This window comes from Rousettus aegyptiacus, unplaced genomic scaffold (genome assembly GCF_014176215.1).
Source record: "Rousettus aegyptiacus isolate mRouAeg1 unplaced genomic scaffold, mRouAeg1.p scaffold_m13_p_7, whole genome shotgun sequence".
In the NCBI taxonomy this organism is placed as follows: Eukaryota; Metazoa; Chordata; class Mammalia; order Chiroptera; family Pteropodidae; genus Rousettus; species Rousettus aegyptiacus.
In genome coordinates, this window is record NW_023416310.1 from 2602819 (window position 1) to 2624710 (window position 21892).

The 21892-nt window shown below is 52.9% G+C and overlaps 1 long non-coding RNA gene and 1 other non-coding gene across 3 annotated transcripts in view; one reads left to right on the forward strand and one right to left on the reverse strand.

Moving 5' to 3' along the window:
• LOC107498228 overlaps positions 1-21892 on the reverse strand; it is a 166049-nt gene that overhangs the window by 136739 nt on the left and 7418 nt on the right. The window lies entirely within an intron of this gene.
• Positions 19941-20059, forward strand: LOC118605825. Its single transcript, XR_004952244.1, has one exon. It is a non-coding gene; the product is annotated as a 5S ribosomal RNA (ribosomal RNA).

Here is a 21892-nt window from a genome sequence, read left to right on the forward strand (position 1 = left end):
GCCCTGGGCAGAGGCTGGGAGGGGACAGCCTGGCGAGCCCCGACCCTGGTCACCAGAGCAGAGCTGCCTGGGTGGACGGGGCCTGGACTTCAGGTGGAAGGGGGCCAGGGAACAGTACAGAGCCCGGGAGGAATGGTGGGAGGCAAATAAAGTTACACCTCGTGTGATGAGGGGCGTTTCTGGTCCTCAGACTAAAGAAACGAAGCCAGAATGAAAGGCGAGAGATGGTCGGGAAAAGCTTACTTCTGAGCAATTGCTATTCTCTTTCACGCACAGTGTGAATCTTCCATTGTACACTTTCTCTTGTTGCTTTGGCTGCCTGGAAGCCCATGTTTCAACGAGCGAGCTGACTTCTCCGCGCAAGCGGGACCTTACGGCACAAATCCCGGCGACTGACTTTCCTTCTGGGTCACGGATACCATTCGCTCTACCTTTTCTCTTCACACTGACTTCAAAAACTCCATCTACATATGGCTATTTTATTGTATTAGAGTCTTGAAACCCCATCGGAACTTTTCTCGGAATAAAGCGGGGCAGAATTACATCTGCGGAGGAGAGCAGGATTGGAAAATTAAAAAGCAGCAACCGGTGATATAAACGAGCCCGGAACCTAAACAGGGAGCAGGGCGGGGGGACCCGAGCGTGGCGGCCGGGCACCCCAGCCCCAGGCCTGGCTGAGTGACAGGCCGCATGGCGCTATTGCTGGATGGCTCGTCTCATCTCCCGTGAACCCAGTGTCACCAGGCACAGAAAAGGAAGGGCTTGCTGAGGTCATCCGGGAGCCCCCCGCTGAACGCGATGATTGATGGTTTGCAGTTCGGGCAGCGGGCGTGGGCCACCCGGGGGCTGGGCCGGGGCTCACAGCCGGAGCCTGCCACCCCGCGGTTCAGACGCTGCGCGGGAAACGAGGTGCTGAGGAGTAAGTAGAGGTTGCGGGGACTTCATTATTCAAATGAGGTAAGAGTTGGCTTGAGAGTTGGCAAGCTGTTTGCAGAGAGAGGAATTGGAGCTTCCGCTGTATAGAGCTCAAAAGATCTGTCGGAAAAAGAAGCAGGACTCGCCCCGGGCGGGACAAAAGGCGGCCTCAGGCCTGCTGTGCAAACCCCAGGGCATTGGGACAGGCGTGGCCGGGCCCCCCCCACCCCCCGATGGCTCCTCACACACAAAGACGACCCTCCAAGAACCCCGAAGTGGAAGTTGGGGGCAGCTGTCACGTGTCCTGATAACTGCAGCGTAATTACAGCTCTGGGAACGTGACCGAGGACGGCGTCTCGGGGGGGGGGGGGGGCACAGCCGGCCCCAGGGGCAGCGCAGATGTGCCATTATGCTCCACTCCGGCGACCAGAAGTGTGCCACACGCAGGGCACGTGACACGGCGCAATTACACGCTCCGTGTTTCCTAAGAGCGCGGCCGGAGCAGCGGACCACGTGTGCTCCTGCGGGGCCCGGAAGAGCCGGAACTCGGAGACGGCTGCCGTCTGGCCCCGGACCCCTGGACGCATTCAAGATTCGCTCCGGCTCCTGATGAGCTGAACCGAGAGGAAGCTTGGCTAAACTTGATCTCGCTGCCACTTTAGGCCAGGAAATCATATTGCTGCAAATAGGCTGATTGAGACCAAACAAAGATTAATATGTCCAGCCTCAGAATGAGTGACCGCTTCGTCAACGAACTGCGTGTGCGTGTGCATGTGTGTGTGTGTGCGTGTGTGTGTGTGCATCCCTGGATTAGACCGCTCCAGCCCTCAGAGCAACGCCCCCTCTGTGCTACCTACGATGGCCTTATCCTGTAAGTCAGCCAACCCAACTCGATTTCCTGTGTGGCTGCAGGAATCTGGGAAACGAGAGATGGGTGCCCGTGACAGGGGGCGCGTGGATTTCCAGAAAGACGGTGTCACCTGAAGATGTTTGAAGTAGGGGGAAGGGCAGGGACGTGGGAGGAGAGAGCAGAGTTCAGACGCCAAACCCGGGGCCCAGCGCGGGGCTCCTGTGACCTGGGTCGGTGAGGCCACCGCAAGGAACAAGAGCCAGCGAGGCGAAGAGGTGGCCCTGGAGGGGCCCGCAGGGCGGTCGGAGGCGCAGAGACCGCTGCCGCCCAGCGCGGGTCTGGGGCGCACCAGCAGCCCCGCGCTCGCGGGGCGAGGCCAGCGCACAGGGCGGACCAAGCGGCACGTGCACTCGGGGACAGGCTCCGCTTGAGAGGGTCGGGACAGGCCTCCTGGACACACCGGCGGCGCGCGGCCGAGAGCAAACCGATGAGTTCACTGCGCTTTGAGAAAAACGGACTCGAGGGTGGTAGTCCCCGCAAACGCCGGGGAACCCGCGGCGGAGGAAGCTAACGCCGGGGAACCCGCGGCGGAGGCAGCTTTCCTGCGGACCCCTTCCTGCCCGGACGTTCTGCGTTTCTGCTCACTCTGCCTGAGATTTTTAAGTGTGGGAACCAGTTTCAAGTCAATCATAGGGCTGAGTATTAGAAAGACGTGGGACCCAGGGTGCCTCCAGCTGCTCACCCCAAAACCCAGCCGAAGGACCCCCAGAGCGTCTCCCTGGGGGGCCGATGGGCCGGGGAAGGCGAGGCCTCGTTCCGCCCCGTTTTGGAGGCGTGTGCTTCACGCCTGCTTCTCCGCCCCCCAAAGAGCTCCGGACTGGCGGAGGCAGAGAACACGTAGACTCTGTATGTACCTGTGCATACGGGTGTATTTGGGTCTGCGCACGCGTGTGTCTTAATTTAAAATCTTCATTGCATCCCCCTCAAATTAAAGCAAAGTGACTCTCCGCGAAGGTGCGTGGCACCTTTTCTGCCTTTCCCAGTGGCCCCAGGACGACGCGTGCTGTTCCCATGGGAGACGCAGACATAGGTGACAGATGCCAATCCAAGTGGTGAGGAAGGATGTAGAGAGAGAGGCTAGGGATGGGCGAGGCCGGGGCGTGGGCCGTGGAGCTCGCCCTGGGAAGCCCCGGGATGGGCGGGCTGGCCGAGTGTTGCCGACTGCGCAGAGGCAGGGATGGCGGCTGCCCAAAGGGATGGCCCTGTCTGGGATGCGGGCGGAGGCCATGGCCTGTTTGGGCTGAAAGCCGAGCCCCGAGTGCGACAGTATTTGGAGGCCTTGGTGCTTGGATGGTAGTGAAGCTGGAGCCTCGCGATGGTCCGTGCCCTTGAAGGCAACTGTGTTCCCCTCTCTCCCCCGACCCGCGAGGATGCGGGGAAGGCGGCCGTCTCCAAACCAGAAGGAGAGCCCGCGGCAGAAACTGGGCCTGCCGGCACCCTGACCTGGGACTTCCAGACTCCGCGACTGTGAGAGACAAATGTCTGTGGCTTGAGCTGCTGGTCTGAGGCATTTTGCTGTGGCAGCCTGCGCTGACTTTGACGGCGGATTCGGCCGTGAGGGTCTCTCTCCATCAGCAGGGACAGACTGAAGGCCTGGGGCAGGGGACAGAGCAAACCCATGTGCTTCGTTGGAGACGTTCAGCTTCAGAAGTCCGGGGGGAGCGAGCATCAGACACAAGGGGACAAAGCGGGGGCACCCCAACGTCAGGCGGGGCACGTCTGAGTCTGGGGTCCAGATAACGGGGAAAGGTGGGTTATTCAGGAAGTCATGGGGAGAGGAGGCCCCAGCATGCAGACTGAGAAGTCACTCCATGAGCGGGCAGGAACCGCCAGGCCCCGACGTCCGGGCAGGGAGCAGGACTTCCCTGAAGTGAGCACGTGCGCGCCCAGGGACACCTGCGTTTGGCTCCCTGAGTCACCCGGCAATACGGAGCCGGGCCCTTGAACACTATGGCGAGTGCCAGGCGAGGACGAGAGGCAGAGCCCTGACCCCTGAGACGTGCGGAGGAAGCCGGCGGTGCAGCGAACCGGGAGCGGAAACCTCGACCGTCAGGCGCCCACGCCCTGAGGGCTGCCCGACGCCCTTCGGCTCGAAAGCGAAGCCCGAGCGTCTGCCCTGTCCTTCCATCGGCTCCGGCATCCTCATCTGGGCCCCTCGCACCTTCTGGGACACAGAGGAGGGACCCCAGGCCCCAGGGGCAGGAGCACCCCCTTGCTGAGTGCTGAGCAAGACCAGGAGGGAGGTACTGGTATCCCCAGATTTTTCCAGCGGTGCAAGCTGAGAATAAGGAAGCTTCAGAAACGCGGCTGGGGGCCCGGCTGACAGAGGCAAAGTCACGAAACCCAGCTTGCCGCTAGGTTAGTTCTCACACTCCTGGACGGACCCAGCCGGCCTCAGGGACCCAGCTGGGCTTACCCGGGGTCACGCAGCAGGCCACCTCGCTGCGCCCCTGAGGCCTGTTTACTGACGCACGTGTCTGCAGGCCAGCGGGGTGTCCTCCGACCTCGGGGCTTTGTGTCACTCCGAACAGGCAGACATGACCTTACGGAAGCGGCGCCTTCAAACCGGGCTCCAGGCTGGCGGCCTCCGGCTCGCAGACACGTGCCGGCCGGGGCTGCACGTTCTTGAACGTTGGATGAGGGGTCTCTCGGCGGGATGCGGGCCCTCTCCCCGTCTCCACCGTCGCGCCCGCCCGCCTCCCACGGCCCCGCTGCCCTCCGCGCTGAGCGCCTCTCACTGGCTGCCTCTAACTCAATACTAGTCTGCTCACGATCATTTCACTAGGGATTCAGTCAATTCAAAAGATCTTCCAGGTTGAAAGATCTCTGGCTCAGGTAAAGGAGCGTGGTCATTACCTGTGTAAGACCCAGGATTTTCCAACAGTATTTTGCAAACATTAGGTTAGGCAAAAAAAAAAAAAAGCTCATGGTTTTCTCTGTAACATACACGGACCACAAGCAGGGCGGCCGCTTTTCCACTGATGCTAAAGCAAACACACTATTCCCCGCAAATGAGCCGTGATCAGCGAACTTTTAGAATGTCACCGAAGAGGTGACTCATACCAGGTGGAAACGGAATGGCCTCCGAGAAAAGTTTACCGTCGAGACTGATTCTTTCAAGGCATCACGGACCTGGAGGCAGAGGATGTGCATGTCCCCTGCGCGTGGCTTCCGGCGCCCCGAGCAAACCACAGGCGATCTGGGATTCCTGGAAGACGTGGCCGGTGAGACAGGAGCCTGGGATGGCCCCCTGACCCCCCACCCCCTGTGGCCATGTCCTGATGCCAGGAAGCTTGGAGCGGAGCCAGAACCGCGTCGGGACCAGGACCCCGTCTCCCAGGAAGGAGGGGGTGCGATTCAGCAGCCGCCAGGCTCCCGGGGCCGTCCGAGTGCTTCGCGCCCCCACCTCCAGGGCCCTGCGCCTGGCCCCTCCTGCTGCCGCGTGTGAGGGCAGAGGGCGCCCGCGCCAGCCCCAGCTGCAGCCGGGCCTCGGGGCAACCCCGGGCCACACCCCCACCCCCTGCCTCCGCTGCTAGACGCCGCCCTGGCGACCCCAGAGCGGATTGGCCGCGCGGTACAGTGCCGCCTGGTTCTGACTCACTTCTCACACTGCAGCCCGTGTGACATTATAAAACGTGTTCACTCGTCGCCTCAGTCCCGTTTACATCCTTGAGCGACTGTGAGTTTGCGTCTTTGCCCTCGTCATAAAATACAGCCCAAAGGCCCACAGGGCGCCTAGTCTGTGAAGACTGAGCTCTTTGTTTTTATATTCTCAAATAAACATGGCATTACCGCTTTTGCCCCCAGAATATAAAATTGCCATGCCAAATACAGCCAGGAAAGGAAGGGAATGGCGCATAGATTAGCTATGAGCGGCGAGGGCAGAAGGCGGAGCCGAAAAGGCTTCAGGAGGTAGGAATGGCCCGTAGCACCCGGCGGGCGAGACGCAGATGTTGCCGAGCGCGTCCTTCCTCCGCTAAAGGGGAAAAAATGTTGTGGCCGCCTTGATTTTGTTCACCTCTGTGCCCATAACCGCTGGCTCCGCGACGTGAACATGACGGGCCCTCAAAACATCTCCGAGGAAGGGAAACAAGGCATGGGGAGTGGGGACGAAGGGGCTGGGGCAGGGAGCGGAGTGTTCTGGAACGGAGGAGGGCTCTTCAGGCCCAGGTAGGGCAGGCGGCTGCTTCGCTGGTGTGAGTTGAGCGGGAGTCGTTCTAAAAGTTTCTGCAGTGAACAATGACACCCCAGTTGTCATCGCTATTGTTACCAGCTCCACTTTGGAAAATGAAGGCAGCTGATCAAAATCGAAGCCAAATCCGATCGATGAAGTGCCTTAGTTTTGGAAAAGAAGGTGCTAGAAACTGAGAAGGGATGGGGTTTGCTTCACGGATGGGCCACGCCACAGGCCGTCCAGCAGTGCTGTGGCACTGAGAGCAAGCTGGGACAGCCCGGCGAGGGCCGCGCCTGCCCCCCCCCCCCCCCCCCCCCCCCGCTGGGTGTCTCACTGAGCTCTCGCCCCCCTGCCCGCCTGCCCACCTGCCCGCCTTCCTCCCTCTCTCCCTCCTCCCTCCCTCCCTCTCCCTTCCTTCTGCAACTGTGCGCCATCCTGAGTTAGCGACAGTACCGTGGCCGGGTCGCAGAGACGAGCGAGACTGCTCGCAGTTCGCAGCAACAAGCAGGGCATGGAGGTGGACGACTGGGGACCTGGGTGTTGGGGTGGGGGGCCAACGAAGACGCAGGAAGGCCGAGCCACGGGTCCGCAACGGCTTCAGGGAGGTCGCGACGCTCGGACCGAATCCTGGAGGGTGAGATGCGGTCACCAGACAGCGAAGGGGGCGGAGGACACGGCGCGGGGGGAAGGGCATCCTGCGCCCGAGAACCAGAGTCGACGACGCGCGGCGCGGGCACGTGCGCGAAGCGGCGCGCGCGCCCACATGGCCCTGCGCCGTCGCGCGTGGCCGGCCGTGCGCGCAGGGCGCCGGGGCCCATCGCCGCCGACTGACCAGCAGCGCGCACCCCGCCCACCGGCGAAGCGGCCCCCGGTCCCAGGAATTAACGCGAGGAAGCGGTTCCACGCGGCCGCAAATAACTGCGCTCCTCATGTTTTTGAAGATCATAGTCATCTCCTAATTTCAGCGCGACAGGCCATACGGAACTACAGATGACGTCATCTCTTCCTCGTTTTCATGCGGAGTTCATCTCGGCGAACGTGGCCTTGTTTTTTAATTTGTCCCTTTTGAGGGGACATAAATCTCATCTTGCTCAAAACACTACGTCTTTATCCTTTCTGCATTTTCTGGTTGTCTATCATGATTTCCATGCAGCGTTTTGAAATGCCAATATGTTTTAATAACATGGTTTACCTTTCGCTCTTGCAAAAACATCACATTATTCAATGTACGCAAATGCGAAAAGATATGACTCTTATATAATTTATGTGTCCTTGTGGTGTGTTATTAATGTGTGCACTTTATAAGGGTATAATTTTGGAAGCAATTTTCCATAAAATTGCTATAAGTGTTATCTTATAAATTGGAGATCATTTGGCACAATATTCATTTAACCAAATTACCCTACTAATAACATCACTTTGCGTGTAAATACCAATTCAGACTGATGTTGCTCGTTTTTGGTAAGCCACTGAGCCTTGTAGACTCACCCAGATATCGCTGCATCATTTAGGCTGAGGAACAACTTGCTCTACCCCCATGAGTGGGCCATCTTTGTTCCCTGGATTCATGAGCACAACCAGACATTGTTTATCCAAAAAAAATGCTTTTCCACTAAGTGCTAAAACTTTAGTGACATTTGACTTAGGAGCCATCAAGGCAGGAGGAAGTATCAAAATGAATAATGAATTGGCAATGAGGTGGCCCAGCCTTTTGACAGTGGTTTTGTGGCTTTGGACAAGTCCTGAAATGTCAGTAATCTTTCACGAAGTCTCTTCATTGATTTTATGAAGATCCTGGGGTTGAACTAGATCACAAAGGTTTCCCACCAGCATAAAATCAGTTATTCCTGATCTACTCACGTGTTATTCTACCTTGTCTATTTTTAAGGTCTTTTATCCCATTTCCACAAACGTACCGCAAAGTCATCTAAGCCGCGGCACAGAACGTCCACTTGGTCATTCTGTAAATGTCTAGTCCGCCCTCTGTGTCAATGGCTGGGGCCGAGGAGTCCTGGGGGCTGGTGGTCTGCACGTCCCCAGCACTTACCGGGTCTAACCCCTGAGAAAGCTGCCTCTCTGTGCAGGGTGCTGTGGGTGCTGTACAACCGCCCTGAGCCTGGATTTCCGTCTCCCCGTCCATGAAGCTGTTTTTGTTTTTGTGTTGATAATAGCCGTTCTGTGGGTGTGGAGCGAGGTCCTGTGGTTTCGGTTCGCACGTCCGTGGTGATGAGTGATGGTGAGCATCTTTTCACGTGCTCGTTGGCCATTTGCATGTCTTCCGTAGGGAAAAAAAATCTCTCTTCAGTTCCTCTGCCCAGTCAAGATTTTTTTTTTTTTGCTATTGAGTTGTATATTAACCTTTTATGAAATACATGATTTGCAAATACTTTCTCCCATTCCATAGGTTGTCAATTTCGCGATGGGTTACCACTTGTTTTTTTTTGAAAATCAGTAAACATACCTTTTCCCCATTCCGAAGGGGTGGTCTCCCTTAGACGATTTCCTGTCCTTAAGACTATGTATAGTACTAAATGTATATAATACACATTTATTTAAAAAGTATTTTAATTCCTCTAATATAAACGCACATTCTCACACCAGAGGAGAAAAACGCAGCAGCATCGTGACATCTCATTCCTTGGCTTCCCGCATTTCCCTTCCTTATTCCCCCAAATTAGAAGCGGCTGCCCCCCCACCAGTCGCCCCCAGTTTTGTTCTCCGTGTAACTGGCGGATTTGACAGTGCGGTTCCCAGCGCTTCCTGTGCCCGGAGAGCATGCGCGGGGTAGAGGCCGCGCCCGCCCCGCCGCCCGCCGCTGCGTCTCCAGCGTGAGGCTCAGGACACCTGCTCCGTGAGATTTTTGAGGATATTGAATGCGATGAATGAGCTGTTATTAGCGGCGTCAGCATTTGCTCCCGTGGCGGGGCCTTGGCCCCGTGAACGGGGACTAGAGGCGGGCGGGATCCAGGCCCGGGGGCTCCGCGGCTCCCGGTCGAGGTGATGCCCGCTGCGTCTGGGCACCTGCCGCGCACGGCTCCGAGCGGGGCGCCCGTCCCGTCCCGTCCCAGCGCCGTGCTCCCCGGCCCCGTCGTGGCCCCGCGAGCCGGGGGTGCGCAGCGTCGCCTGTCAGCTGGCTCGTCGCCACGGCGGCCCGGACCTGGCGCCGTGTCCCGCAGGGCCAGGCCCCTCCGACTCTCCGCTGGACGGTCCAGCGCCGGGGCGAGCGGCGGTTCCCACGGCCCCTCCCCAGGCGTCTGAGCAGCAGCCGCACGTCGTTCTGCAGGCGAGACGATTCCGCTGTCTTTACCGGTTCGCGGAAACACTCCCCACGCACCCGGCCACCGTCTGCGTGTTCGCTGTCCGTGCTGCGTGACGACGCATCCCAGAATCGGGGGCTTAAAGCACCGCGCAGGCCTCGCCCTCAACCGCTTCCCCGGCTGCAGCGAGTCCAGGGCGCCACGAACCACACCCGCGGGGTCCGCGGGGGCCCCGAGGAGCCGAGGGCCCCGACGCCAGCGAGGCGCGAGCCGCAGCCCTGGGGACGTCGGGGAGGGTCGTGCACCAGCCAGGACCCCCGAGGAGCCGAGGGCCCCGACGCCAGCGAGGCGCGAGCCGCAGCCCCGGGGCCGTCGGGGAGGGTCTGGGCGCCAGCCAAGAGCCGGGCCGAGCGCCCCGCGCGCACACGCAGCCAGCGCTGGGCGGCGCCCGCTGGAACTTTCTGGCCCCAAAGACGGGGAGTTTAGGAAGCTCCGGAAAAGCCACGTGGGTGAGGGCCGGACTAACGTCCTGGCAAAACCGGCGCACCGGAAAATGAGAAAGAAAGCGGGTGGAGGGTCCAACGGGAAGACCCGCGCGTAACAACTGTAAGGATATAATTCTGCCTTATTTCGAGATCTAGAGTTGATCTTCAGCAGAGGACTGTCATCAATGTCTGGACCGGAGCATTGCTTCTTAAGATCTATCCGTCCATCAACCTCAGCTATCCCAAATGGTCCTAAACGAGGAAGGAGGGACGTTAGAATAAAAAAAAGCTTCCAGGTCTGGTGAAAACAGCCCCTGGAGGTGCATGCCCCGAGGCCGCCAGAGAGGAGAGGAGATGGGGTCTCGGTCACCTCCTGGTTCTGGGAAGGCTCACTCGTCCCCAGCTAACACAAAATAGGTCCAATTTCCCCACACGGCCTTCGGGTCTTAACAGATCCATTCATTTCAGGAAACTTGTGCTGAAAATGTCAGTTAAATTATTTCGTAACTAATTTTTAAATAAATCCTAATCAAAATCCCAACTGACATTTTTATCTCTGAGCAAAAGAGTTCTAGAGTTCATTTTGAAGAATACATAAAAATAACTTCGGTATTTTTAAATATAAGTAATTAAGGGGGGATATCACGCAATTAAATCGTAAAAGTTGTTTTAAAACTAAGTTGTCTTAAATTAAGAAGACAATATTTGTGATATTCGCATAAGAAGGATCAACACAAACAAACAGGAGCGCGAGGGTACGGTCACGGGAGACGGCCCTCTGCCCTCACACGCGACGGCTTTGCCACAGAAAACATCGCAGACCACAGAGAAAAGACGGCGTAGTCAGTGTGACTTTTGTTTTTTAAAAAATCGAATGTTAACTAAAATCAAGTTAGAACTTTACTTTCTACTTTAACCCCAAAATAAATTCTATATTTATTAAATAGCCACATTCTTTTAAAAGAAACCACAGAATTCAAAATATATGCGAATCTAACTGATCCATATAGAAGAGGACTTCTCAAGCGTTTAAACAACGAAAAACAAAACAAAGAAAACGGCTGGTAAGGATGAACGACACGATGGACAATATCACAGCCACGTTAAAAGGCAGACGATAAAGCAAAGAAACTGCAAATATAGTCACAGTAAGTGTGATGAGGGGCCAATGTTCTTCATGTATTTATTATTTTATCAATAACAAATTTGATCAGCACGTATTTATCGAGAATAAAAGCTTAAAACACTCGAAGTCTTTTAACACATGAAATAACTGGACAAAATCACAGAATCGGTACAAACGGCTAACACATTTGAGGACAGACAGGTTCAGCCACACGGACCGAAACGAGAGACCGTGTTTGCGCATCGGCACGACGGGTTTGTAGGTGGCGCCTGGCAACGCCAGGAAGCATGCGAAGGGACAGGCCCACGTACATTTTCCTCCAAGGGAAAACGCTGGCAATGTACCGCGGGAACCTGAGAGGAAAGCCGGAATTCCTCGACGACCTCAGCCAGGGAGAGGGTCTAAGTTTCTCAGTGCCGGAGTTCCTCCCACAGCTATTATTATTCTCATGGCAAACCGAGACGGCTTACTGTTTCTGACCGTCCCGCTTCAAGTGACACTCGGGACTAAGACCCCACTTCCCGGCCCAGCCATGCCCGGCCTGGCGCGGCGGGCGCCCCGCACGCGATGGTCGGGACCACCTTCCGTTGCTCCCGCGAGATTCCGACGGCCACGTCTCCCCGATTCTCGTGCGGTCCCTGCCAAGCCCCGCCCGGTCGCCCGGGCACTCACGGTCCCCGGCAGGCCGGCCGGATGCTGGCGACTTTGAAAACGTGCTCCCTGGAGAGCACGCGCCCCAGGAACTCACTATGGAGTCAATTCCCTCATGATGCTGGAAAATTGAGGAACAGGATTGTTACAGTGGATATTTACATTCAAAATGCTTGCTTTCTAGTTGCCCGTACACGTGGTAAAATAATTTTGGTGGATGACATGCGCTCGAGGGTAAAAAAAGGTAAAGATACCAGAGATAGATTTATACTTATATACATAACACATAGGTATATCTAGTATATATAAAGAAAGAAATGAGGAAAATTGTTCCCATTGGTAAAGAATTCACAAAAGAAGCAGATCCACCACAAGAACCCTAACATTCTACTGGAGTTAAAATGTAAATAACTGACTTTTTAAAGTACAATTTACAGGCAGTATCTCAAGGGCACTGATGTTTCATCAAATGAGGTACACGTGGAAAATAATTCCTTTGGTTACATTTGAATGTCAGCTAGTAATGCCCACTGATCTTCCAACACAAATTCTGAAACACCCACCTGCAGCTAGCTGTAAATGGCTTGAAAGCATCTCCACAAAGAATGTGCCCACAGGTAGATTATCTCAGGGATATTAACTTATTTCTCAGTTCATTCGATTATTCAACAACTTAACAATTAAGCACTAACACTTTGAGGTACTGAAAAGACCCGAAATGGCTCCAAAAAATTGAACAAATCAAATGTCGTAATTTTTAGACCATGTCTATTTACGAAAGAATTCAGACGGAATTTAGGTTTGAATCAACGTTTAAATAAAACAAATGGAAATTATCAGCTTGGAAATAATTATTGGATCGGATGATTCTTTTTAATAAAAACTTCATATAAATTCCCGCGTCCACCGATGTCTTTATATATCTGTTCACTAAAATCGTTTATCACAATATACATTTTCTAGAATGAAAACTGGCTAAAAGCTTGTTACATCAGCACTGTTTTAACTTTCTCTTCCCCACATATTAAGCTTTTCTTGCGTGCCTTCTAGAAAATTTGCATTAACAAAAAGAAACTTTTAGTCACTGAAAGAATGCCTTCTTAACCACCCAGAAATCTTTGATCCCTAATCTCGAGACACTAGAATTCAACCCAAGTTATATAAATGATGGGACTATAGCCACAAACTTCTTTCCCTGAAACCCAACTTAGCAATTTTATTCTTTTCAGCTTTTTCTCAGACTCTCTTATAAATCGATTTTCCCCGTAGCTCAGTAATCAGATGAGATAAGCCACTCCTTTCCCAAATGACGGAGATCTAGGAAAGCAAAGGTTGGGAGTAAATCAGACGACTCCACAATCAGTGAGAGGCACACGCTCCTTGCTCCCTGCCTGGCCCCCCCAGTAAACACGCACGCCCAGCATCTCTCCTTTGTAGATTCTGAACAAGTTTCATGAGCCAGTATCTCGCAAACATCTGCCTTCATTATAATTATATTTCTATTTCAGCTGCACCAAGCTATTTACAGATGAGCTTGTTCATAAAGAGCTTTATAATTAAGCAAACAGAAATATCTTTTTATAGGATGCAGATCTAGGGGTGATAATCACACACAAAATACACAGCAACAGTTGCAAATAGAGTGTTTAACGCTAGTTATATAGTTAGTGATGCGCTCAATAAAGCCTGACATGTCTTTGTTCCTAAATGCGAGAAAATATGGTCTTTGCTACGCAGCAGCGTAAACTGTCTTCTTCTCGTACTTTTTTTTTAAGCGAAGGCCATATTTTTCAGGGTGGGTTCTGAAAACGCGTGTGTGTGTGCGTGCGTGCGTGTGTGTGTGTGTGTGTGTGTGTTTTATATAACAACGAGATTACAAAAAAAAAAAAATGCACGCATCACCTCCGGCCTCGTGGGGTTCGAGATCCGCCAGGTCCTCGGAGACAGAGAACTCACTCCACGCAGAAGCGGCGGTGCGTGGAGATGTGAGTGTGACAGATCCGGTCAGTAGGCGGTGGGTATTACGCGATGGTACTCCAGACGGAGCTGCCAGACAGAAAGAAATGGAAAATACTAACCGCGGCATAAAAAAAAAATTTCTCGTGTTCCAGTTAAATCGACCCGAGCCATCGATGGGGTGTTTCTCAGGAGGCTGATCTCGGCTGGTGCGCACTTCAAAAACTCCGCCCCCACCCCGCCACGCCCGGCTGCAGCTGTTACTTGCTGAAAATGTTTGCTTTATTATTTGGTAGACTTTCTTGGTCCTTCAAAAGTAACGTATCTCAAAGATTTTGGATAGGAAACACAGCCATCGTTTGCTAAGATTCGGCCTTGCCATAGAAAGAAAGATTCACACTGTCCTACAACGCGGTCACGAAGTGGGTGGGTGTTCGGCCTCTACTCTTCCCCTAATGCTATACAGTGCTGCAAGGCCGTGGAAAATGACTCTCCCCCTCTCCCTCTCTCTCTCTCTCTCTCTCTCTCTCTCTCTCTCTCTCGTTGTTGAGCAAGATGTTTATCATATTATTTACTATTGTTATAAAATTTTTAAAAAGCATGTTCTCAAATGTCCAAGTGCCGGAGAATGGTGAAATTATTTATGGTACATATACTCAATGGAATGTCTTACAGCCATAATAAATTCGTTTTCTAAAAAAAAAAAAACTTATAATGATTTGGAGGGATAGTTATTATATAATGTTAAGGGACAAATTACACAATATATAGCCTCAACTACGTACAAATGAAAACACAGAAAATGGAAGTAACTATATCAAGATGTTAACAGTGGGTCTATTAGGGGGGCGGGTTATAGATTAATTTTATTTTGTTCCTTTTAATGAGGTGATTTTCCAAATCTGATGTGATAAGCATTTCCTGATTCCAGATTCGACAAAGGCTTTGTTTAAAAAAATAAATGACCGACCATAATAATAATAATAATAAATTTTAGTTGTTTAGCTATATTTTGGAAGGCTTGCCTCATCTTTTCAGATAATCGACTGGAGTAGCAAACTATTTCCCATTTACAAAATGCAGCTGTGTCTCAAGTCCTCTGTCTACCCCGTCTGCTAGGAAAGGCATTCCACAGATTGCAAGGACCTAGAGCATGTGTCCCAAACACACCAGTCATCTGTCCTTTCGGGAAGGAAAAACATGGCCACCGATAGAAGAGGCCGTAGGCTCTGGGTCTGTACATGGTATCACCTCAGCGTAGTTTACCTGCCTGTTTCCTGGAGCTTCTCTCCTGCTCTGTGTAGACATACGTGTTTGCTCCTTTTTACCCCTCGCTTTCCCCAAGCCTCTGCACTGACCTGGTCACCCCATACCTGCTCTGTACACCCCTCTCTCCTCGATTCACGAGGAAGGAGGCAGAACTGACGTTTATTGAGTTTTGGGTGTCAGGCCTGAGGGTTTTCAATTTTGTAAAACCTTTTCACCATCTTCACACCATCCACGAAAAGTGATCCCTTTGACTTCATTTTACAGGTGAGCAAATAATGGGCCCTTGTTACGCAGGTACAGAAGCTTGTCCTGCGTACCAGTGGCATTGCGGAATTACTAGATCAACGGGGCGGATGAATGGTTGAAGAAAAAATGCAAACCCGGCCTCCCCGGCGGCTATGGCAGCGGACCCTCCTACCGGCTTCCGCGGCCTGTGTCCCTACTGCCCCTGCTGCTGTCAACTGACGACCGAATGCTACGAAGCGGTCCCTCAGCATGGTGTTGATTTGCACGATCACGACCACATAATAATCAAGTATGCACTGGCTAGGAAATGTGTGTTCATCTTTTGGCCGTTTCCTGTTGGGCCAGGCTCCTAACGAGCTTAAAGAGTTTGCTGCGCATTCCTGACAAGAGTCTACATATCTTAAACACCATTAATTTCACCAGTGACAAAATCACCCACCTTTTAATAATGCTCATCATGTTATTTAATTAGCCGTCGGATTATAATGGGAGCTAACTAGAGCAGAGGGGCGTACAGCGGCCCCCTGGCAATGCGGGCCTCTGCTTGGTGCAGGTCCTCAATTAGTGCACGTTACATGTTAACTAAGTGGCCCTGGGGGTGTCGTTTAAAATTCACAGAATTGTGTGTGCTCACCCGCATGCACACGTGCGTGAGCGCGTGCACACACGGAAACGGGAAGTGTCCGTTTCTCTTCCTGCAGCCGGCACGCTGACCCCTAACTCCTCTCCCCAAACACCGAGTTTGCGAACTCTCAAAACTCAGAGCGACACTTAAACCTCTCCGTTGCCTGGCGGGCAAAGCAGGTACCCTGACCCAGAGCCCCAGTCCCCGCGGCCCCGACCCCCCTTCCCAGGCGAGCCCGAGCTTAGGAATGGGCACCTGCACCCCCACACGCGGCCGAGGGACTCGTGAGTCACACGACCCGAGCCACGCTCAGGGTCCTCTCCCGTAAAATAAAGATCATCGAAGTACCTAACTCACCGGTTCGCAGGGTCAGCAGCAAGACAGAGGGTGGTGATGCTTTGTCAATACTTAGTGCGGTGACTACGTGGCGGGCAGTCGGTAGATGTCCGCCGTGGTCCGCGAGCCCAGCGTTGGCGTGATTGTTATGACATCGCGGCCAGGCTGTTCATCTCGTTAATCCCGAGGCGGGCGGCGTGGCGCAGTTCCCCGCCTCCCCTCGCATCCCCTCCCGGGCGCCTCGCCCACCTGCACGGGAGACGACGCGGAACGCGACGGTTTCCAGAATCCCTGAGCACGCCGCCATCGCCTCTGCGCGACGCCGGGGCCCAGCAGCGCCTCGCACACGCACATCCACCCCGGCGTTGGCGCGCGCTCCGAGGGCAGGGGCGCCGCGTTGGTCGGCTTCCCTTTCCGGCGCCCGGCGCCCGGCCGGAGAGAACAGTGTTCAGAACGGCGTGCTGTTCAAACGGCTCCCTCCTCCGCGTCTCTCTCTCCCTTTTTGTTCTAATCCTTACAATAAAATTTAAAAAGAAACACACACACACACACGCATGCAAAAACCCTCATGAAAGTAGTTATTTTTATTCGCAACCCTTATAAAGCATCACTCGTGATGTCCACTCTAAAAACATCGCAGTTTGAAAACACTCGACTCGATAGCTCACGTCTCTCTCGCATGCATCGTTTCCCGTCATTCTTACGCATCTCCTTTCCTCTTTTATTCTCTAAACCCCTAAATATCAAGGACCCTTGTCTTGTTCCCCAGCCTCCCCTCCAGACACAACGCTCACTTCATCTCAACCACTCGGGCACGGCCACCTCGGCGTCTGAGCCACCTCGGGCGTTCCCGCCTCCGCCTGCTCCGAGCCTCCCTCCCCACGTCCGCGTCTCCGTCGGCTCCGGGGCAGACCACTTGCGAGCTGAGCGCCCGCTCTGCCTGGCTGCTTCCCTAGAGGGGACGTTCTCATTCCTTGTGTTTCTTCCTTAAAACTCCAGGAAGGAGAAATGAGGGAGGCGGACGGCCCCTTGACGCTCTGTGGTGGTCAGGGGCCGGGTGGGCTGCGGGATATCAACGCAGTAATTTACGGCCTTGTTGTGTGACGCAATCATGCATTCGGATATGTCCAGAGAGAGAGACGACATTCATACATATGAACGATTCTATGACTCTAACCATGACGTCCTTAAGGATTTACTTTTTCCATGACTCTTTTCCTGGCCTGAGACGAGTCGTGTAATGCGAGCTGTCATGTCCTGCCTTATACCCCCCTCGGTACAATAATAGCACCTCTTTGACTTTATCCTGAGGAAATGACCCAGAGATATATAGAGAAAAACCTTAATATCAAAAATATTAATCATGATTTTATTTATAAGAAACACCATAAATGATCAAACGTGTATAACTACACGGTAATTTTTATTTAGATGTTCATGTAATGACATGAAGTGAATGACTTACAAAAAAACTGAAGAAAGGAGAATAAACTTAGATAAGGAATGGCGACAACCGTGGAAATAAGTGTGCACTGAGGAAGATTTCATTAAACTCAGTAACAGCGTAGTAATGTTTGGGTGGTATAATTACAGTCATAGTCGACTTTTTTCTGCACTCCTATGTTTAATAAGTTTTCAACAATGACCATGCTTGTTTTCACAATCAGAAAAAAAATATATATATATATTTTTTAAAACTTTGTCTTCTTAATGTTACAGTCAAAAAAGAATAGTAGAAATTGAGAGATGCTATTTTTATAAATAAGAAGGAAGAGAAAGACTTAGAGACGTATTATAAGAGATGTCGACATTAGAGAGGTGAGTAACAGGTAGTCATGGAATAGGAGTGGTCAGGTGCTGGAAAGATCTAGAAGGACCTCTAGTCATGCTTGTATTTGCCAGGAGCGGGAAGGGTCCAGACAGTGAGACCTCCCTGCAGAAACCCGGAACCAGTTTGCTCTGACTCCTAAAATAAAAAGAGCCTGCAGAGCAGGAGAAAGTTGCAGAGACTAGAGGGGTGTCTAACAAACAGATCATTAGACTCTTCTGGGGAGAGGGAAGGTGGGACATGCACCACTAGCTTTAAAAATAGTCCTCTTTTCCTCCCAGCAGTGTCAGAGTCACTCAGGACTAGGTGTGACCTTGGCAGCCGCGGCAGACGGGTAAATATAGAGTGTGAGTCTGTGGAGCTGCGATTCTGTAAACATGTGCTTCAGGACGCTCTCGCCCGGCATGGCGCCAAGCCCGCACTGCCTGCCCCGGTGTGAGCTCAGAGCTGCGGGGTGTGCAGAAAGAGCTGGGAGTCACACCACCCCCCTCCACCATCCCGAGGCTCAGGGCGCGAGGCTCCAACGCGCCCAGAGGTGCCACTCAAGGATGAGCTCGGCCGCTCCACGAAGCCAGGGCAGAAGAGTCCTGCTCCCAGGACAGCCGTGACTAAGGCGGAAATAACACTGGGACTCGCCAGCAGCTCTGGCGGAAGGCGGGGTGGTCCCTGGGCCGGGCCAAACGCCCCATCCCGGCGGAGGAGGCGACAGCCTGGGGACGCTTCGTGAGATGCCCCGGAAAACCCACTGGGGTCGCACCTCTCCGAACACCTCTGCCCGCCAGCGGTGCCGCCGCCCGTCCCGCAAAACCAGACGCCACCGCCCGGCCCGCAGCCCGCAGCCCGCAGCCCGCAGCCCGCAGCCCGCCGTCCGCGCCCGGGGGTCTCGCCGCCCGCTCGTCCCAGCCCCGGCGTCCGGGCGAATCGCCTGTTCAGATGCGCGTCCTCTAGTGCCCGGCTCGGCAGACGGAGAGTTAGGATCGGGAATCTGCATTTTCGTGGCATTTCGGTTCATTAGGATAAAGGAAATCAGATTTAACTCAGAAATGCTGTTTTGGGGTGAACGGCGCTTTTTAAATGTCTGCCAGGTTGATATATATATAAGGTCCAATACAGTCGTTTAAACCCTGAGGCACTAACACCAGCTCTCACTGAAACCAAGGCTGGTTCTGCACTCATCCGGATTACTGGGCATAGTTTTATCACGTTGTTGGGTGGAGAGACGGAGATTCCATGAGTCTGAAATCCTCAGATGACCCCAGGTGGAGAGAGATCTCCAAGACATTCTTGGATAGTTGGATCAGGGTTTTAAAAGGTTCTAGCGTTCCTGGGGGACACGGGTCAGAGCTCGCCAGATGCACACAAGTCTGTGCAAATAACCATTTCTGTCTTTTGAGTCAAAGAGTAACACGCGCCCAAGGAGGAAAGAGCCTGGTTTAGCGGGTCGGCGAGGCTCAGAGGCTTGACGGCCCCACCCCCCGTGCCCCCCCCCCCCCGCCCCCTCCCTGGGCAGTGATGCCAACGTTCAGTGCCTGTGACACTGTGACAGAGGGAAGAATGGCCCCGGGAAGGCACGCCATGCAGGCCACATCTGGAGTGCTGGCCTCTGCGCTGAGAGCCACGTTTTGAGAAGAAAATCCACAGATTGAAGCATATCCAACAGAGAAAACTGTGACGGCGAAGGTCCTGGGAACCGCTCCGGGGGAGAAGCGAAGGCCGTGGGGGAGGGCGGGGGTGGGGGGCCAGGGGGAGGGGGGGAGCTCTTGAGAAAGAAAGGTTCGATTCGCTCTTGGCCGTTTCCAGGAGCAAACCCGGGGTCCATGGGAGGAAGGGACACAGGCCGGGCTGCCGCCGAGAACGGCGTCGCCGCTGCGCCCTCCGGCTAAGCCGCCGCGGCGCCGCCTGCCCGGGCCAGCCCTGCACAGCATGCTGCGCCTTGGGGGTCAGCAGTGGCCCCTGAAGCAGAGGAACCATATTCTCAATCATTCATTTTATCTTAATTCTCTAATTGGATCACTGGTATTTCTAAGTTAAACTAGGATCTTTATAATTAAAGCCGATTTGTCCTGAACCAATAGTATTTTGTTATATATGAAGACAATATTGTGAAAACTAAAATTATCCTAATCAAGTATACAAACTGAGGACATTAAAGTTGAAAGCTGGTCTACGGCCACGCCACCCTGAACACACCCGACCTCGTCTGATCTCGAAAGCTAAGCAGGGTCGGGCCTGGTTAGTACTTGGATGGGAGACCACCTAGGAAGACCAGGTGCTGTAGGCATAAAAAATAAATAAAAATATAAGGGATTGTAGGCTGACAAGTTCCTTGCAATCTGTGAGGTCGACCAAGGGTTCCCTTGCCTAAAAATAAATAAATAAATTAAAGAAAGAAGAAAGAAAGAAAGAAAGAAAGAAAGAAAGAAAGAAAGCAAGCAAGCAAGCAAGCAAGCAAAGCTGAAAGCTGAATCGGATCGTGCTGCACTGGGCGTGTGTACTGACAAACAATGCTTTCTCATAAAAGTGGTTAGATAGTACTTATTTTTTTAAATGGAGTCAGGGAGTAATAAAACTAGCGTGTCATGAATCACGCTGTGCTGTGGCTCGCGAACTCTTCAGGCTTGGAATCGTCCCCCAGTTGTGCCTTCCCGGAAGGCCACCAGACGACAGAAGACGGATGGGGCACGGGCGTGGCCGTGACGTGCACCCCGACGGCACTCGCCGGAAAGAGTCGGCGCTCTCCGAAGAAGAATCGCAGGGGGCCGGCCAATGAGCACGTGAAAAGATGCTCGACACCGTTAGTCATCAGGACGAAACAGACCAAACCCTCAATTATCTCTCACTTCGCACCTTTCTACGACGGCTACGATCAAAAAGACAGATTATGACAAGAACTGGGGAGGCTGGAGGGAGATCAGAACCCACAGGCACTGCTGGTAGGAATGCACCACGATGCGGCCGCCTTCGAGAACGGTCCGGCGGTTCATCAAGTTACTATACACGTGGTCACCATTGACTCGGATATGCCACTCCCAGCTATATACCTAAGAGAAACGAAAATACGCCCATAAAAACACACACACACGAGTGTTCACAGCAGCATTATTTGTAATAGTGTTGCAAAGTGTTAAACCCAACTGATCATCAGTTGATGAACGGGTAAGGACAATGTGGCACCTCCGTGGGATGGAATATCGCTCAGCCGTAAAAAGGAAGGAAGACTTCCGTTCTTCAGCGTGGAAGAGCCCTGAGAACATTACCCTGCGTGAAAGAAGCCAGTCACAAAGACCACGCGTCCTACGATTCCATTTGCATAAAAAGGCCAGAATAGGCAAATCCATAGGCAGAACGTGGACGAGTGATTGCCTGGGGCTGGAGACAGGCATGGAGTGACTCGGAGAGTAATAGCTCAAGGGGACTGGTTTCCTGTTAGACTGATAAAAATGTTCTAATACTGTTTAGGGCAGTTTCCATGACTGAAAAAATTAAAAACCACTGAATCATACACTTTAAGTGGGCAAACAGTATGTGCAAATTTTATCTTGATAAAATTTTAGAATAATCAGAAAGCTACAGACAAGAAAAAATTCAAGAAGATATTTTTTTCAAACATTGCAATTTTCTGATTTTTAGAGGATAAATGTTTGGAGAGATGTGATTCGTTTTTTAAAAGGCTCTAAACAACTTTGCCGAGAGCTTAATCTCGGTGTCTGAGAAAACAGGCAAGTATTCCTACTGGAAAACATCCGGTGTACCAGGTAAGTTATCAAACTTCATTTAAAAGCTAAAAATAAATCTGAAATTCAAATATTTAGAAGAAAATGTAAACTACCCGGTAAATGATTAATAACATCGTTCCTGGAAAACACACGAATGATATTAACTGCACCAGAAATCCTCGGGATCTAATCTCTGGAACAAGAAACCACACCTGTGCCCGCCCAGGTGTTGAAGGCTCCTGGGTTAAGAAATATTTGTAAGATGAATAGAGCCTTCTACAGAGAGGGGGAGAGGAGCTTTTTGCCCCTCTGAGAGTGACTGGATTTGGGGGTGGAGAACCACCCGCATCGACCGGCTTATTTTCCAAGCCAGGGCACCGAGGCTGGCGCGAGCCCCC